At 43.8% G+C, this 17,786-nt stretch overlaps 1 protein-coding gene across 2 annotated transcripts in view; it reads right to left on the minus strand.

Moving 5' to 3' along the window:
• The window catches only part of sp6 (Sp6 transcription factor), a 65,240-nt gene extending 61,681 nt beyond the window's left edge, over positions 1 to 3,559 (minus strand). For both annotated transcript variants that reach the window (XR_010904796.1, XM_067442532.1), the window contains exon 1: positions 3,430 to 3,559. The gene's annotated coding sequence lies outside the window, so the exon portion shown is untranslated. The remainder of the gene's footprint in view (positions 1 to 3,429) is intronic.
• Positions 3,560 to 17,786: the final 14,227 nt, after the last annotated feature.

Genomic DNA, 17,786 nt, shown 5'->3' on the forward strand with positions numbered 1-17,786 from the left:
CACTATACCGCAGAGATGATTAGTCAGCATCGTGAACTTCATCTTTCCAGCGGACACTGACTAAATAACTAAAATTGCTTTCCTACACATTCATTATCCTTTCTTTGGATGATGGTTTGCAGTAAGTTTTATGTGTGAACTGGAGTGTGAAATAGGTTGTATTACGCCTATAGCCTATCAAATTCTCATTATGGTTTAGTATTCTCCTCAGTCTAGATTTAAGTGAATATACACTTGCGATTAGTCTACTAATGGCTGAAATGAACAGCTACTAGTCAACATGAAAAGGGCAGCTCTAATCACTTTCAACACCAAAAACTACTTCTGCAAGATCAATAATACCATTCTTAACACACCCGTCCAAATACTCTTGATATAAACTCTTGATAAAAAAGTAAATTTGTACAAACTACTCGTGATAAAACACCTGCAATGCTAACAAATGTATTGACCACATTTTCTAAAACAACCTTTCCTACATCTGGCTACCGCAACTTTAACGGTTTCTGTAACTAATGAAGAACCAACAGCTACTGCTTTTGTACACCTAAATATAGAATATAAACAATTATTATAGGTGTACTGTAGGGATTCCAAATCAGGATAAGACAAAAACACACTTTGGAAAATGGATTCTTGATGTGCTCGCCCATCTAAATTTTGTACAATTTGATCACAAATAAAGTTACATAGTAGCCTGACAAGCCGGAGCCACATCCAGATGTTTGGTCTGAAACTCCCCATTGACGGCTCAATCTGAGGGGCGGATAAACGGCTGTCTGTCAAACTCCCTCTGCACGCGATAGGATAGCGCTACAACCAACCAGAGCAACGAAGGTGAAGCGGAGCTGACAGATTAAACATTCGCCGTATCCGCTCGGCTAAACTCGAACACATCTTCCCTTCTTCAGAATGACTTCAGTGCCGCTCTTTGTTCTTTTCTCAGAGAAAAGCTCAACTCAAGTCTTCCAGAGTGGCGGTCAAAGCTGATTCGACAGACCGCCGTTCGCCAGTTTCTGTGTTTACTAGAAGCACGCAAACGCAACTCGGCCGTCGTCATTATGGCCCCGCCCACCGACTCTACACACGATGTGATTGGCCCGCCCAGAGTTTGGCGATTACAGCTCAGATGGGTATTGAGAGTTGCTAGACGACACTCGCGGCGGATTAGATTTGCTGCCGCTAGGGGGCGTCTAGATTTCTAGGCTAGTGCAGCTTTAAAACAAACGTAAGGGTGTCCTGTCAGTTCAGAAGAGGTTTCTCAAAGATTACTAATTATAAATGTTCTTGCCCTGTCCACAGCAACATCTGTGTCTCCAATTAATGCACAGGTAAGTCAGGAAAAATCCAAAAAGGAATTTGTTTTATATTTTGCTTCATATTTGTAGGCCTTACAAATCATGTGTATGATTGAAAATCTATAAATATGAATAAATAATTATTGTTTAAACTAAGCTTTTAGAATGGCGATATGAAACACTACTTTTTTAAAATCTTTACCATATTTTTGTTATCTTTTTCCCAGTGCAACATAACACATCCAAATGGTGAGTTATAATACATTCCCTCACTTTAAGTCATGCGTATTCTAGTGTTTTGAGAAGTACTGACCGCGATACCAAATCGGTACTGAAAAAAATGTGATGCTTTGAGTGCTGTTAAGCAGAATCACAAACACCTCTGAAGGGCCATTTGCCTCATGTGCCCATCAAATATATCTGTGATGCCATATTTTTAAATTTCAGTACCGATTTGGTATCACGGTCGATATCACGAGTGCATGCATAACATTTACATCCTATGAAGAAGATCAGTGAGAGCACAGTCCATACATGGAGAAGCATTTTATCAAGGACACTAGTTATCATTAAGGTGCTGCCCTCTAGTGGATAGGTCCAGACACATCAGACCTGGGTGGCATAAGCAAACAATTACAAAATATAGTCTATATTTGAAATATACTGCGAATCAGAATGGTCCCAAATGCATGGAAAGCAGCTGCGAGTGGTAGTCTTTGACAGTAAACAGACAAACACAGCATGCAAATGTTCAAATTCACATTTCAGCAACATATATACAGACTAAAAAGTACATATGATGTTGAATTTGCATATTATCAGTATTGTTAATTTTTGATGATCATAAACAAGCCATATATTAAACAGAAGCTCAAGATTATTCCCAGGATTTTGGTTTATTCTGTTAAATGATTACCGAATGGATCACGAAATACATCTTTGTAGTGATGTTAAAAGTGACACCAAAGCGCCGAAGCATGTGTCAAAAAAATGAAATGATTTTCAGTGAAGCTTTGTATCGATGCTTTCCTGCAGCTCAACCAGTAGAAAGCAAGAAATGACAATGTAAAAATGTGTGCCTTGAATGCAATGTAAGTCGCTTTGGATAAAAGCGTCTGCCAAATGCATAACTGTAAATGTAAATGATTCGTTCTACCAAAATCACGTGACGAATGATGTCCGAAGCTTCGTTTCACACACCCCCACGTGACTGCTTCTTTGGCCCTGTCCCAAATGGCACCGTAAACCCTCACAGTCTTCCTCTGAGTCCGCACTGTCACAACGTAATGCCGCTTTGACTGCCGGGTAGAAGTCCTCTGCGTAGCTTGTAAACTTGTGGGCTCAGCTGAAGTGCACATCGAGGGCGCATAACAGCCACAAAGGCCCGCTCACGAGCACCCCTCTTTAAGCTTATGAATGGGACACCCTACGGCCTTGTGCACTTTCGGTCTTGTGGACTTACAATGCGTGCGCGTGTCCGTTAAGTCCAAAAGACCGAAAGTGCACATGAAGGGTGCCTTTGGGACAGGGCCATACTCTGATTCAAAGGGGTTAAAAATGCGTGACAGGGCGCGCCCTTGTGGGTTGTTAAGGTGTATTGCGTTACATTGAACTATTTGTTGTATTGCACAAGTTTAGGAGATGCATGTTATATATAATGTATGTGTGTGTGTCTTTGCATGCACTGATATTTACTTAGTCTACTCCTTTTGTTCTTGAGTTTTACAAACAGGAAAAATATCCACATTCACAATACAAATTATTAACATTATTGGGTTGAGTTACTAGGAGTACATGTAATGGAACAAATTGTTGCCATGTATTTAATATATTAACTCATTCATTCATTTACTCATCCATCCATTTATAAAAAATAAGTAAAAATTGCTTCTAAGATTGCAAAACTCTCCAAATACCTCACTTTCACCAGCAGAGGTCCTCATCGAGCTGTGATTTGAAAAGCTTTGAGTAATGAACCTTTTTCTGATACAAATTTGCTAAAATCTTCACTGGTTCCAAAAGCTTCACTTCAACATCACTAGATCTTTGAGCTTGTGTGAGAAAACTAGGAGAAACATTGCATGTAATCTCCGAGCTAAAGTAGCCAAAATGATTCATAGACTTTTTTTACCTTAGGCTGTTTTGGTGAAAAATACATCCATTCCGTGAGTTTCACTGGGTAAATAATCCAAAGTTTTGTTTCTTGAATCCAGTAGTGCAACAAGTTCATTGGCTAAACGCTGCAAAACACGTGGTCTCGAATATGCTGATTAAGCACATGACAGCTGGGGATCTTAGCATTATGCAGATTAATCGCTCTAGCCTCTAGACCAATCAGAGACCGCGCGCAATAGCCGAGGCGCCACGGAGACACGAGCAAACACGCGGAGCGTTCAGATCAGGGTTGAGTATTCCCTCAGAAACAGTGGAAATGGGACCAAATGACAGTTTTTGTCAGTGCTGAGATTGGTTTTGGATAAGCTGTGGCCTTGTACACTCTAATGCACCTTTTGCCTCCCTTTGGTTTTATGAAAGTCTCTTTCAAAGCCTTCATGTTAGGAACAAGATTCTTTTTCCCGTTTTTGCTGCCATCTGGTGGATCACAAAACACTTGCAAAAGGGTGCCAGATATGTACTTAAAAGAAGAGATTAAAAACAAACACCAAAAGTGTCTGGGTTTTTATAATATTTTAGCCAAATACAGTAATATTTATGGTTTTAGCATTTGTGTTCATTATTTTAAGGGTTCACTTTGTGTTCTTAACCGTACGGGTGTCGCATTTTGTTCAGGCGGAAAAACAAAACAAGCTTTAGAGCTTAATACAAGTTAGATAATAATTTTTAAAAGAAACGAAATGATAGAAATTGGTTTGGTATTTATTAAAATAAATGAGGTTTCTTGCTCTGATTATATTTTTTTCTGGTCAGAATAATACCTTTCTTAATGATCTAGCCAATGAAAGGTACATTATTGGTGTGTAGTTGTTACCCCACTACTATTTACTAGTTTGGCTGCTTCTAAAAGATCTGTTTGTAAAAAGTTAAACAGGGCTTTTGGGAGAGTCAAGGCAGTGAGATAACACTTTAAGATGTAATAGTCTGAATCTCTTAAATGTGAAGTCTAATGAATAAATATCTATGGCTTTCCCTAGAAACAGGATCATGCGGTCCGACTACCGAGTGAGTATTCCTCTTAGTTAACACTAATGAATAGTATTCTAATACTAATCCTAATCCCACGTATATTTGATTTCCCCATGTTACAGAAGAACCAGCAATCAAACTCTGGACATCTGCAATCTGAAGAATCTCAGCTCTCTGGTGAGGGATTCTCTCGCTCTCTCTATAAAACAATGCACAGATTATCCATAAACTAACACATGGCAAATTAACTGTTACTCAGAAAGAAAAAAAACATGCTTTTAAGAAACAATAATACATGTGAAATATGTATTGCTATCTGCAATATAATAATATAATTGCTATCTTAAGTTTACAGTTCATGTGGAAAATACTGACACATCCTGGAAAGAAATGTGTTTAGAATCTACTCTGTTTTTCTGCAGTCTGTAGAACTGAGTATAGAATGGTGGATGTGATAGGTGTACTCCGACTTCAGTAGCGTTTGCTCTTGAGTGGCAAAGCTACATGTTAAGTTTCAAACAAATGCAATGTGAATGTATGTTATAAGCTGTTTTTAGACAGGAGCTTCATAGATGAGGTCTCTTCAGCTCAACAAAGCTGTATTTATTTGATCAAATATACATTAACAACAATTTAAAACAGCTGTTTTCTATGCGAGCGGTGAGAATGCGTCCTTAAAAAAGTATTAATTTCTTTAAAAAAAACAAAAAAACAAAAACAATTTGTGATCAATTGTAATAATCCAGTTTATTTTTTATTTTTTGTATGCAACAGACAAAAGCAGATAGATCCACCTTCACCTAGAAATCCACCTTCAAAGCTACTTTAAAACTATGCACAATCATAGGGTACAACACAAGATGTAGCATTATAGCATTTAGTTAATACATCTATATATAACTATATTTTTGAGAATATCCTCTGATTTTTATCCTCTGAATATCCTCTCAGTTTCTTAAAAACTTAGAGTACTGTAACAGTGCATTTTTCTAAGCGTCTTAGAGATGTTTGGGGGTCTATCTCTGTCGTTTCTGTCTCTTCGTGTGATCTCAGAATGATGGTGAAATCAGATCATTTTTTCATTTATAGTACTTTTAATTCCTGTTTTCGTATATCTAGGTTCTAAATGCAGTGGATAACCATCTACAATGCATTTCAACCAGCAGTGCTGGTTTCCCTCAAGAGAAACTTCGCATGCTCCAAAATGAGCTTGGAAAGATCATTACATCAACACTAAATGTCATGGTTCACCTTGTAAGAAAAATGCATCTAAGACTATTTATCCTCTACTGGAAAACATCAACTGCTCGCTGCTTATTTTAAGGGAATATTTGCTTTTATGCTTGCAATCAACTGAATCATCTTATGTTCATAATTGATTTGTGTTATTAATGATCAAACCATGCATGTTGCAAATTGACGCTGTCTCTTTAGCCTGGATGCTCCATCACTTCTCCTTATTGAGTTGATAAATTATCAATACATTTGATGTGAGTGATCACGCTTATTTTTATTTCAGGGAGTGCCTTCGATCGACAGCATCACTGGCGGTTACGGTGCCCTGCAAACACTGACTGTGGAGAATGCGCAGAACTTGGAGTTTGTTCAGTCATGGCTGTGTGTCAGACTTATTCCAATCCTCCCATTCATTACGACAGAGTTTATATCCAACATGAGCAAGATTAACTTTTCATGTGTCAGCTACCAGGCAATGTATGAGTCAAAATATAGAAAACATTTCAGACCCACACTTTGAAATGATGGCTTATTTTTGAACAATTATTTGTTTACAGAGTCAAAACATTCAATGAGCGAGTGAATCTGGTGAATGCAACTTTGAGGACCTCCATCTACAAACAATTCATTCTGCCGTTCCTCTCTAGAGATATTGCAGGTGCAGCACACCTTCTTCTACATTTACATTTACATTTATGCATTTAGCAGACGCTTTTATCCAGAGTGACTTACAACTCAGGAGAACAGGAAGCGAACCGTAAAGAAAAAGGCAAAGAAACACAAAAAGTGCCCCAAACATCAAGATTTGTATACCGCTCAGAGTAGCAAAAACCAGAAAAGGGAAGAAGAAAAGAGAAATAGAGGAGAAAGAGGGTTTTTTTTGTTTTTTGTTATTTTAATGTAAGATTAAGTGCTCATGGAAGAGATGAGTTTTTACCTGTTCTTTGAATGAAGCGAGTGATTCTGTTGTGCGTATGGAGGACAGAAGATCGTTCCACCAACCGGGAACAATGAAATAAAAAGTTCTAGAGAGGGATTTCATGCCTCTCTGTGATGGTCATTAGCTGAGCGAAGGCTTCTGGTGGTGGTGTAGACTCGTAGGAGTGAGTCGAAGTATGCTGGTGCTGAGCTTGTGGAAGATCCATAAGCAAGAGTCAGGGCTTTGAATTTGATCCGGGCAGCGAGTGGTAGCCAATGCAGAGAGATGAATAGAGGTGTGACATCAGCCCTTTTGGGCTCATTGAAGACAAGACGTGCCGCAGCGTTCTGGATCATTTGCAGCGGTTTGATTGCTGTGTTGCATGCTCCGTAAGGAACGGTCTGATTTTCCTGATGTTGTGCAATGCAAACCTGCATGACCGAGCTGTCTTTGAGATTTGGTCTTTGAAGGACAGCTGGTCATCAAAGATTACTCCAAGATTTCTGACCAACCCTGAAGGAGTAATCAGAGATGAACCTAGCTGGATGGTAAAATGGTGTTGTATGGTGGGGTTAGCAGGGAAAACAAGCAGCTCAGTCTTTGCTAGATTGAGCTGCAGGTTCATCTGTTTAAGTTTCAGTAATGCAAACCCAGGACAAAAATAAAGTACTTGCCATCTTGCCATGATGACCTTTCTTTGAGATATTAGTAAAATGACATTAAAACACACACACACACACACACACACACACACACACACACACACACACACACACACACACACACACACACACACACACACACACACACATATTAAGAGCAAAGGTATTTCTGCTTGATGAATTCCACCAATGCTCTGTGTTCAATTCAGACCGTGCCTGTCTTTCCAACACCACGAGCAGTGCTGACTGGCTTGAGAAGAACATTGGCAATTTCTCCAGCTATGCTACCCTGGAGGATTTGAAGTCCCTGAATGAAAAGTTCTCCAGTGTGAGTAACTTTTGCCCTGCTCCAGTTGTTCATGTGTGTGTGTTTTTTTAAATATAAACTGCTTCATCTGTCATAACTTATGTTGCCCTTGATGTGTTTCAGTTTGAATCATTGGCACTGCTGACCCCTACCCAAGTAGCTGAGCTCACACTGAGCTCTGGAGTACTGAACAGCACCAATCAGATCAGTGCTGTGTTCGACCAACTGGAGAAAGGCGCCGCTTTCAAGAACGTAGAGGAGTTTCTGACGGCGCTGAGCACACCTCATAAGGCAAGTCAATAAGTGAAAGTGTCTGGCAGAGATGGCACTGATGCCACGGAGGACAGCCCAAAGTACGGTGCTCTCTTACAGTGCCGTTGACAATCCTGGTTTTGTGTTTCTGCAGATTCCTGATATCACCCCCGCTGTGAGAGACGTGATGATGAACCGAACTTTCACAATCATCCAATCGAAGATACAAGGATTTGCAGATGCTGACTTGGTTGTGTGGTTCACTGTGAAGCTCGTCCCCATCCTCCCCAGTTTTACCGCAGAAATGCTGGTCACCGTCACTGCTGACATCGGATGCACCAAGTACCATGTGATGTAAGTGCCAGAATTTGGAGAAGGACGTTTGTAGATCTGCACCAATGCGTCCACATAATCACCCTCGGTGGCTTTCTGTTGCAGCGTTAAAGGGCTGGGATCTGTGTTTCCCAAAATGACACTCATCCGGATGCAGGAGATAACCAAAGTTCTGGTGGAGCACCTGAAGAAATTTGCCACCCAATTCAGCAGTTCAGGTAGGCCTTCCAGAGCGTGCTTTTGCGGCTGCCCTCTTTCTCCAGAACAGAGTGCGCTGCAGTATTATTCTCCCCAGCTGACAGCTCATCGTAGCTGTGTGTCAACGAGATAACAGTGCAGTGATGCAGACTGATCTTCCTCCTCCCCTATCTTTAAAAACAGGTTGCAGACAAAACATCAGCAGCGAGGCTGAATGGCTTGTTGCCAACTTGGGCCCGTTCACCACAGTGGCCAGTTACTCAGACCTTAAGGACTTGAACGTCAGCGTGGTAAAATACCTATCTTCTGTTATGTTTCTGTTTTCACACAGCTTTGAGAGTGCCTTTGATTGGCACCGGTACTGGTGCTTAGTGTTGGGCAGAAAGCAGAGCGCTGACAGTCATGTGCTTTTTCCTTGGTCTTTTATTCACCTTAGCTGGCAGCTCTGGGAACCCTGTCACCCGATCAGAAAGCAGAGCTGCTGTTGGACCCGTCCACCCGTGCTCTTGAAAATGTCACCGTGGTGAAGGAGGTGTTGAGCAGCATCCTAAAATCCTCAGATGAGAAGCAGCTTGAGAAATTCTTTGAAACATTTGTGGAGGTCAGCAAGGAGGTGAGTGTTTAAAAAAAAAAAAAAAAAAAAAAGATCTTGAAGAACCTGATTATCCTACATGGCCACGAATGTAATGCTTTTAAACAAGAAGGCCCTGCTAGATGTTCCTGCCTTGAAGCTAAAAGTGTCTGTTTCCCTCCCTCCACCAGAAAAACATAACCTACATCACAAACACGGACATCCGAGACACAATGCTGAACCTGACTTTGACTGCTCTGGCTCCCAAATTCCCCCTTTTCCAAACGAGTGACTACGAGCGGTGGTTTCAAATCAATCTCGTGGTCCTGCTGGCCAGCTTCCGCCCTTCAGTTCTGGTGGTGATCCCCACCAACCTCACCTGTGGCTCTTACAAAGCGATGTGAGAAATCTGGCTCCTTTGGTTTCATGTGTTGTTTGTTTTGTTTTGTTGGGGTTTTTTCAGTTTGTAAAAAATTAGTATTGAAAATCTGCATTTTGTATGTTTCTTTAGATTGAAAGGCCTGGAGACGGCTTTGGCAGTTCTCCCATCTGGACTTAAAGGGGAGCTCATGTCAAGCGTAGACCAACTTCTACAGTTACCACCAGAAGGTATGGCATGACCAAAGTAAAACAAAAGAATTCTGATAAAATGTATGTGAAGGTAAGCCATATGCCAGTGGCCTCCTAGTGACAGAAGTCTCTTCTTTTTTCTCTTCTTCTCTTCAGGCTGCACGCCTCCCCGCCAAGTCGGTTTCGTAAGTACCTCATTGTTTTAGATGTCATATTAGTTGAGTTTAAGCCCAAGAGAAGCTGTTCATAATTGTTTTCTCTTCTCTCCTTGTGTCATCATCTCTGGCAACAGTGCAACGAAACATTGGTAGATGGTACGTCAGAACCATTGAATTTTGTCATTTTGCAATAAACTTATGAGACGGCTCTGAAGTTCTCCATCTGATCTTTAATTTTGGTCTTCCTTTACAGAGAAGAGGCTGTGTCAAGATATTAACAGGTGAGTATCAGTTTGGTGTCTGCTGAAAGCAGAGGTATGCTTCAGAAAGTGGTCTAAATGGGAATCATGTTTTTGTGCCTTGCAGTAGTCAAGTTGAGTCTCAGCGTTCGTCTGCAAATTTCTCGGCTCGGCTGTGTGACTTCCAAATCTCTGAATATGCCTGCTCTTCGGTAAGTCCTCCATGAGCTGTGCACCCGAGGGCTTGTGTTTACAAAGTGCCCTGTGTCTCTGACTGTCTCAATCTGTCCACCTCTTATAAGGTTGCGTCATCTCTGTCCTCTGATGAAATCTCCACGCTGCTGACTTGCAAGACCCCAAGCGGCATGAGCGCCAGCACAGCGACGTGGAAGCTTTTCTTCCAGAAGGCCGCAGGAGCCCTGGATGATGCTCTGTCAAAGCTCAACAACAAGGTAGGCCACAACCCTGCTTTCTCTGGAGCAGAAATCGAAGTTCTGCCTCGGAGCTCTGAATTGACATGCCCCATTGTTTTCACAGACCCTAAGCAACGGTCAGCCTCAGTCCCATGTTCTCGATGCCATTGGACAGGTGAAAGTCAACAACTTCAGCATTGCACAGCTGACGGATGCCAGCTTCGTTGCCACCTGGTTCCAGGACAGGCTGAGACCGTTTTTGTCAGCAGTCTCTAGGGACTTTCTGTCCTGCCTTAGCACCAAGAACTTCAGTTGCAACACCTACCAAGTTGTGTAAGTATGCTCTCAGTGCTGTGGATCTCCTCAAGTGGTGTTTAGCGGAGTAAAACCGGGCAATCCGTGACGTCTGCTGATCTTTCTTGATTCAGGGTGCAGGCTCTGGGGCGTCAAGCATCCCTCATGGCGGAGGAGCAAAAACGCGCCATCTACACTCAATTCGTCCGCAGCTTCCTGTCGAGGGCTGGCCTAACAGGTACTTTTTAGAGCTATCGCTGTCTTGAGTTGTCGTCTCTCGCACTGTAGTTCCCTAAGTACCCTTCTACGTCTCAGCTCGTCACAGTTGTTTCAGCGTGCTCACAATTCAGTGGTGTTCTGATGAATTCCCCCAATGCTCTGTGTTCAATTCAGACCGTGCCTGTCTTTCCAACACCACGAGCAGTGCTGACTGGCTTGAGAAGAACATTGGCAATTTCTCCAGCTATGCTACCCTGGAGGATTTGAAGTCCCTGAATGAAAAGTTCTCCAGTGTGAGTAACTTTTGCCCTGCTCCAGCTGTTCATGTGTGTTTTTTTTTTTAAATATAAACTGCTTCATCTGTCATAACTTATGTTGCCCGTGATGTGTTTCAGTTTGAATCATTGGCACTGCTGACCCCTACCCAAGTAGCTGAGCTCACACTGAGCTCTGGAGTACTGAACAGCACCAATCAGATCAGTGCTGTGTTCGACCAACTGGAGAAAGGCGCCGCTTTCAAGAACGTAGAGGAGTTTCTGACGGCGCTGAGCACACCTCATAAGGCAAGTCAATAAGTGAAAGTGTCTGGCAGAGATGGCACTGATGCCACGGAGGACAGCCCAAAGTACGGTGCTCTCTTACAGTGCCGTTGACAATCCTGGTTTTGTGTTTCTGCAGATTCCTGATATCACCCCCGCTGTGAGAGACGTGATGATGAACCGAACTTTCACAATCATCCGATCGAAGATACAAGGATTTGCAGATGCTGACTTGGTTGTGTGGTTCACTGTGAAGCTCGTCCCCATCCTCCCCAGTTTTACCGCAGAAATGCTGGTCACCGTCACTGCTGACATCGGATGCACCAAGTACCATGTGATGTAAGTGCCAGAATTTGGAGAAGGACGTTTGTAGATCTGCACCAATGCGTCCACATAATCACCCTCGGTGGCTTTCTGTTGCAGCGTTAAAGGGCTGGGATCTGTGTTTCCCAAAATGACACTCATCCGGATGCAGGAGATAACCAAAGTTCTGGTGGAGCACCTGAAGAAATTTGCCACCCAATTCAGCAGTTCAGGTAGGCCTTCCAGAGCGTGCTTTTGCGGCTGCCCTCTTTCTCCAGAACAGAGTGCGCTGCAGTATTATTCTCCCCAGCTGACAGCTCATCGTAGCTGTGTGTCAACGAGATAACAGTGCAGTGATGCAGACTGATCTTCCTCCTCCCCTATCTTTAAAAACAGGTTGCAGACAAAACATCAGCAGCGAGGCTGAATGGCTTGTTGCCAACTTGGGCCCGTTCACCACAGTGGCCAGTTACTCAGACCTTAAGGACTTGAACGTCAGCGTGGTAAAATACCTATCTTCTGTTATGTTTCTGTTTTCACACAGCTTTGAGAGTGCCTTTGATTGGCACCGGTACTGGTGCTTAGTGTTGGGCAGAAAGCAGAGCGCTGACAGTCATGTGCTTTTTCCTTGGTCTTTTATTCACCTTAGCTGGCAGCTCTGGGAACCCTGTCACCCGATCAGAAAGCAGAGCTGCTGTTGGACCCGTCCACCCGTGCTCTTGAAAATGTCACCGTGGTGAAGGAGGTGTTGAGCAGCATCCTAAAATCCTCAGATGAGAAGCAGCTTGAGAAATTCTTTGAAACATTTGTGGAGGTCAGCAAGGAGGTGAGTGTTTAAAAAAAAAAAAAAAAAAAAAAAGATCTTGAAGAACCTGATTATCCTACAAGGCCACGAATGTAATGCTTTTAAACAAGAAGGCCCTGCTAGATGTTCCTGCCTTGAAGCTAAAAGTGTCTGTTTCCCTCCCTCCACCAGAAAAACATAACCTACATCACAAACACGGACATCCGAGACACAATGCTGAACCTGACTTTGACTGCTCTGGCTCCCAAATTCCCCCTTTTCCAAACGAGTGACTACGAGCGGTGGTTTCAAATCAATCTCGTGGTCCTGCTGGCCAGCTTCCGCCCTTCAGTTCTGGTGGTGATCCCCACCAACCTCACCTGTGGCTCTTACAAAGCGATGTGAGAAATCTGGCTCCTTTGGTTTCATGTGTTGTTTGTTTTGTTTTGTTGGGTTTTTTTCAGTTTGTAAAAAATTAGTATTGAAAATCTGCATTTTGTATGTTTCTTTAGATTGAAAGGCCTGGAGACGGCTTTGGCAGTTCTCCCATCTGGACTTAAAGGGGAGCTCATGTCAAGCGTAGACCAACTTCTACAGTTACCACCAGAAGGTATGGCATGACCAAAGTAAAACAAAAGAATTCTGATAAAATGTATGTGAAGGTAAGCCATATGCCAGTGGCCTCCTAGTGACAGAAGTCTCTTCTTTTTTCTCTTCTTCTCTTCAGGCTGCACGCCTCCCCGCCAAGTCGGTTTCGTAAGTACCTCATTGTTTTAGATGTCATATTAGTTGAGTTTAAGCCCAAGAGAAGCTGTTCATAATTGTTTTCTCTTCTCTCCTTGCGTCATCATCTCTGGCAACAGTGCAACGAAACATTGGTAGATGGTACGTCAGAACCATTGAATTTTGTCATTTTGCAATAAACTTATGAGACGGCTCTGAAGTTCTCCATCTGATCTTTAATTTTGGTCTTCCTTTACAGAGAAGAGGCTGTGTCAAGATATTAACAGGTGAGTATCAGTTTGGTGTCTGCTGAAAGCAGAGGTATGCTTCAGAAAGTGGTCTAAATGGGAATCATGTTTTTGTGCCTTGCAGTAGTCAAGTTGAGTCTCAGCGTTCGTCTGCAAATTTCTCGGCTCGGCTGTGTGACTTCCAAATCTCTGAATATGCCTGCTCTTCGGTAAGTCCTCCATGAGCTGTGCACCCGAGGGCTTGTGTTTACAAAGTGCCCTGTGTCTCTGACTGTCTCAATCTGTCCACCTCTTATAAGGTTGCGTCATCTCTGTCCTCTGATGAAATCTCCACGCTGCTGACTTGCAAGACCCCAAGCGGCATGAGCGCCAGCACAGCGACGTGGAAGCTTTTCTTCCAGAAGGCCGCAGGAGCCCTGGATGATGCTCTGTCAAAGCTCAACAACAAGGTAGGCCACAACCCTGCTTTCTCTGGAGCAGAAATCGAAGTTCTGCCTCGGAGCTCTGAATTGACATGCCCCATTGTTTTCACAGACCCTAAGCAACGGTCAGCCTCAGTCCCATGTTCTCGATGCCATTGGAGAGGTGAAAGTCAACAACTTCAGCATTGCACAGCTGACGGATGCCAGCTTCGTTGCCACCTGGTTCCAGGACAGGCTGAGACCGTTTTTGTCAGCAGTCTCTAGGGACTTTCTGTCCTGCCTTAGCACCAAGAACTTCAGTTGCAACACCTACCAAGTTGTGTAAGTATGCTCTCAGTGCTGTGGATCTCCTCAAGTGGTGTTTAGCGGAGTAAAACCGGGCAATCCGTGACGTCTGCTGATCTTTCTTGATTCAGGGTGCAGGCTCTGGGGCGTCAAGCATCCCTCATGGCGGAGGAGCAAAAACGCGCCATCTACACTCAATTCGTCCGCAGCTTCCTGTCGAGGGCTGGCCTAACAGGTACTTTTTAGAGCTATCGCTGTCTTGAGTTGTCGTCTCTCGCACTGTAGTTCCCTAAGTACCCTTCTACGTCTCAGCTCGTCACAGTTGTTTCAGCGTGCTCACAATTCAGTGGTGTTCTGATGAATTCCCCCAATGCTCTGTGTTCAATTCAGACCGTGCCTGTCTTTCCAACACCACGAGCAGTGCTGACTGGCTTGAGAAGAACATTGGCAATTTCTCCAGCTATGCTACCCTGGAGGATTTGAAGTCCCTGAATGAAAAGTTCTCCAGTGTGAGTAACTTTTGCCCTGCTCCAGCTGTTCATGTGTGTTTTTTAAAAAAATATAAACTGCTTCATCTGTCATAACTTATGTTGCCCGTGATGTGTTTCAGTTTGAATCATTGGCACTGCTGACCCCTACCCAAGTAGCTGAGCTCACACTGAGCTCTGGAGTACTGAACAGCACCAATCAGATCAGTGCTGTGTTCGACCAACTGGAGAAAGGCGCCGCTTTCAAGAACGTAGAGGAGTTTCTGACGGCGCTGAGCACACCTCATAAGGCAAGTCAATAAGTGAAAGTGTCTGGCAGAGATGGCACTGATGCCACGGAGGACAGCCCAAAGTACGGTGCTCTCTTACAGTGCCGTTGACAATCCTGGTTTTGTGTTTCTGCAGATTCCTGATATCACCCCCGCTGTGAGAGACGTGATGATGAACCGAACTTTCACAATCATCCGATCGAAGATACAAGGATTTGCAGATGCTGACTTGGTTGTGTGGTTCACTGTGAAGCTCGTCCCCATCCTCCCCAGTTTTACCGCAGAAATGCTGGTCACCGTCACTGCTGACATCGGATGCACCAAGTACCATGTGATGTAAGTGCCAGAATTTGGAGAAGGACGTTTGTAGATCTGCACCAATGCGTCCACATAATCACCCTCGGTGGCTTTCTGTTGCAGCGTTAAAGGGCTGGGATCTGTGTTTCCCAAAATGACACTCATCCGGATGCAGGAGATAACCAAAGTTCTGGTGGAGCACCTGAAGAAATTTGCCACCCAATTCAGCAGTTCAGGTAGGCCTTCCAGAGCGTGCTTTTGCGGCTGCCCTCTTTCTCCAGAACAGAGTGCGCTGCAGTATTATTCTCCCCAGCTGACAGCTCATCGTAGCTGTGTGTCAACGAGATAACAGTGCAGTGATGCAGACTGATCTTCCTCCTCCCCTATCTTTAAAAACAGGTTGCAGACAAAACATCAGCAGCGAGGCTGAATGGCTTGTTGCCAACTTGGGCCCGTTCACCACAGTGGCCAGTTACTCAGACCTTAAGGACTTGAACGTCAGCGTGGTAAAATACCTATCTTCTGTTATGTTTCTGTTTTCACACAGCTTTGAGAGTGCCTTTGATTGGCACCGGTACTGGTGCTTAGTGTTGGGCAGAAAGCAGAGCGCTGACAGTCATGTGCTTTTTCCTTGGTCTTTTATTCACCTTAGCTGGCAGCTCTGGGAACCCTGTCACCCGATCAGAAAGCAGAGCTGCTGTTGGACCCGTCCACCCGTGCTCTTGAAAATGTCACCGTGGTGAAGGAGGTGTTGAGCAGCATCCTAAAATCCTCAGATGAGAAGCAGCTTGAGAAATTCTTTGAAACATTTGTGGAGGTCAGCAAGGAGGTGAGTGTTTAAAAAAAAAAAAAAAAAAAAAAGATCTTGAAGAACCTGATTATCCTACATGGCCACGAATGTAATGCTTTTAAACAAGAAGGCCCTGCTAGATGTTCCTGCCTTGAAGCTAAAAGTGTCTGTTTCCCTCCCTCCACCAGAAAAACATAACCTACATCACAAACACGGACATCCGAGACACAATGCTGAACCTGACTTTGACTGCTCTGGCTCCCAAATTCCCCCTTTTCCAAACGAGTGACTACGAGCGGTGGTTTCAAATCAATCTCGTGGTCCTGCTGGCCAGCTTCCGCCCTTCAGTTCTGGTGGTGATCCCCACCAACCTCACCTGTGGCTCTTACAAAGCGATGTGAGAAATCTGGCTCCTTTGGTTTCATGTGTTGTTTGTTTTGTTTTGTTGGGTTTTTTTCAGTTTGTAAAAAATTAGTATTGAAAATCTGCATTTTGTATGTTTCTTTAGATTGAAAGGCCTGGAGACGGCTTTGGCAGTTCTCCCATCTGGACTTAAAGGGGAGCTCATGTCAAGCGTAGACCAACTTCTACAGTTACCACCAGAAGGTATGGCATGACCAAAGTAAAACAAAAGAATTCTGATAAAATGTATGTGAAGGTAAGCCATATGCCAGTGGCCTCCTAGTGACAGAAGTCTCTTCTTTTTCTCCTCTTCTCTTCAGGCTGCACGCCTCCCCGCCAAGTCGGTTTCGTAAGTACCTCATTGTTTTAGATGTCATATTAGTTGAGTTTAAGCCCAAGAGAAGCTGTTCATAATTGTTTTCTCTTCTCTCCTTGCGTCATCATCTCTGGCAACAGTGCAACGAAACATTGGTAGATGGTACGTCAGAACCATTGAATTTTGTCATTTTGCAATAAACTTATGAGACGGCTCTGAAGTTCTCCATCTGATCTTTAATTTTGGTCTTCCTTTACAGAGAAGAGGCTGTGTCAAGATATTAACAGGTGAGTATCAGTTTGGTGTCTGCTGAAAGCAGAGGTATGCTTCAGAAAGTGGTCTAAATGGGAATCATGTTTTTGTGCCTTGCAGTAGTCAAGTTGAGTCTCAGCGTTCGTCTGCAAATTTCTCGGCTCGGCTGTGTGACTTCCAAATCTCTGAATATGCCTGCTCTTCGGTAAGTCCTCCATGAGCTGTGCACCCGAGGGCTTGTGTTTACAAAGTGCCCTGTGTCTCTGACTGTCTCAATCTGTCCACCTCTTATAAGGTTGCGTCATCTCTGTCCTCTGATGAAATCTCCACGCTGCTGACTTGCAAGACCCCAAGCGGCATGAGCGCCAGCACAGCGACGTGGAAGCTTTTCTTCCAGAAGGCCGCAGGAGCCCTGGATGATGCTCTGTCAAAGCTCAACAACAAGGTAGGCCACAACCCTGCTTTCTCTGGAGCAGAAATCGAAGTTCTGCCTCGGAGCTCTGAATTGACATGCCCCATTGTTTTCACAGACCCTAAGCAACGGTCAGCCTCAGTCCCATGTTCTCGATGCCATTGGAGAGGTGAAAGTCAACAACTTCAGCATTGCACAGCTGACGGATGCCAGCTTCGTTGCCACCTGGTTCCAGGACAGGCTGAGACCGTTTTTGTCAGCAGTCTCTAGGGACTTTCTGTCCTGCCTTAGCACCAAGAACTTCAGTTGCAACACCTACCAAGTTGTGTAAGTATGCTCTCAGTGCTGTGGATCTCCTCAAGTGGTGTTTAGCGGAGTAAAACCGGGCAATCCGTGACGTCTGCTGATCTTTCTTGATTCAGGGTGCAGGCTCTGGGGCGTCA

This window comes from Pseudorasbora parva, chromosome 4, assembly GCF_024679245.1.
Source record: "Pseudorasbora parva isolate DD20220531a chromosome 4, ASM2467924v1, whole genome shotgun sequence".
Classification (NCBI taxonomy): Eukaryota; Metazoa; Chordata; class Actinopteri; order Cypriniformes; family Gobionidae; genus Pseudorasbora; species Pseudorasbora parva.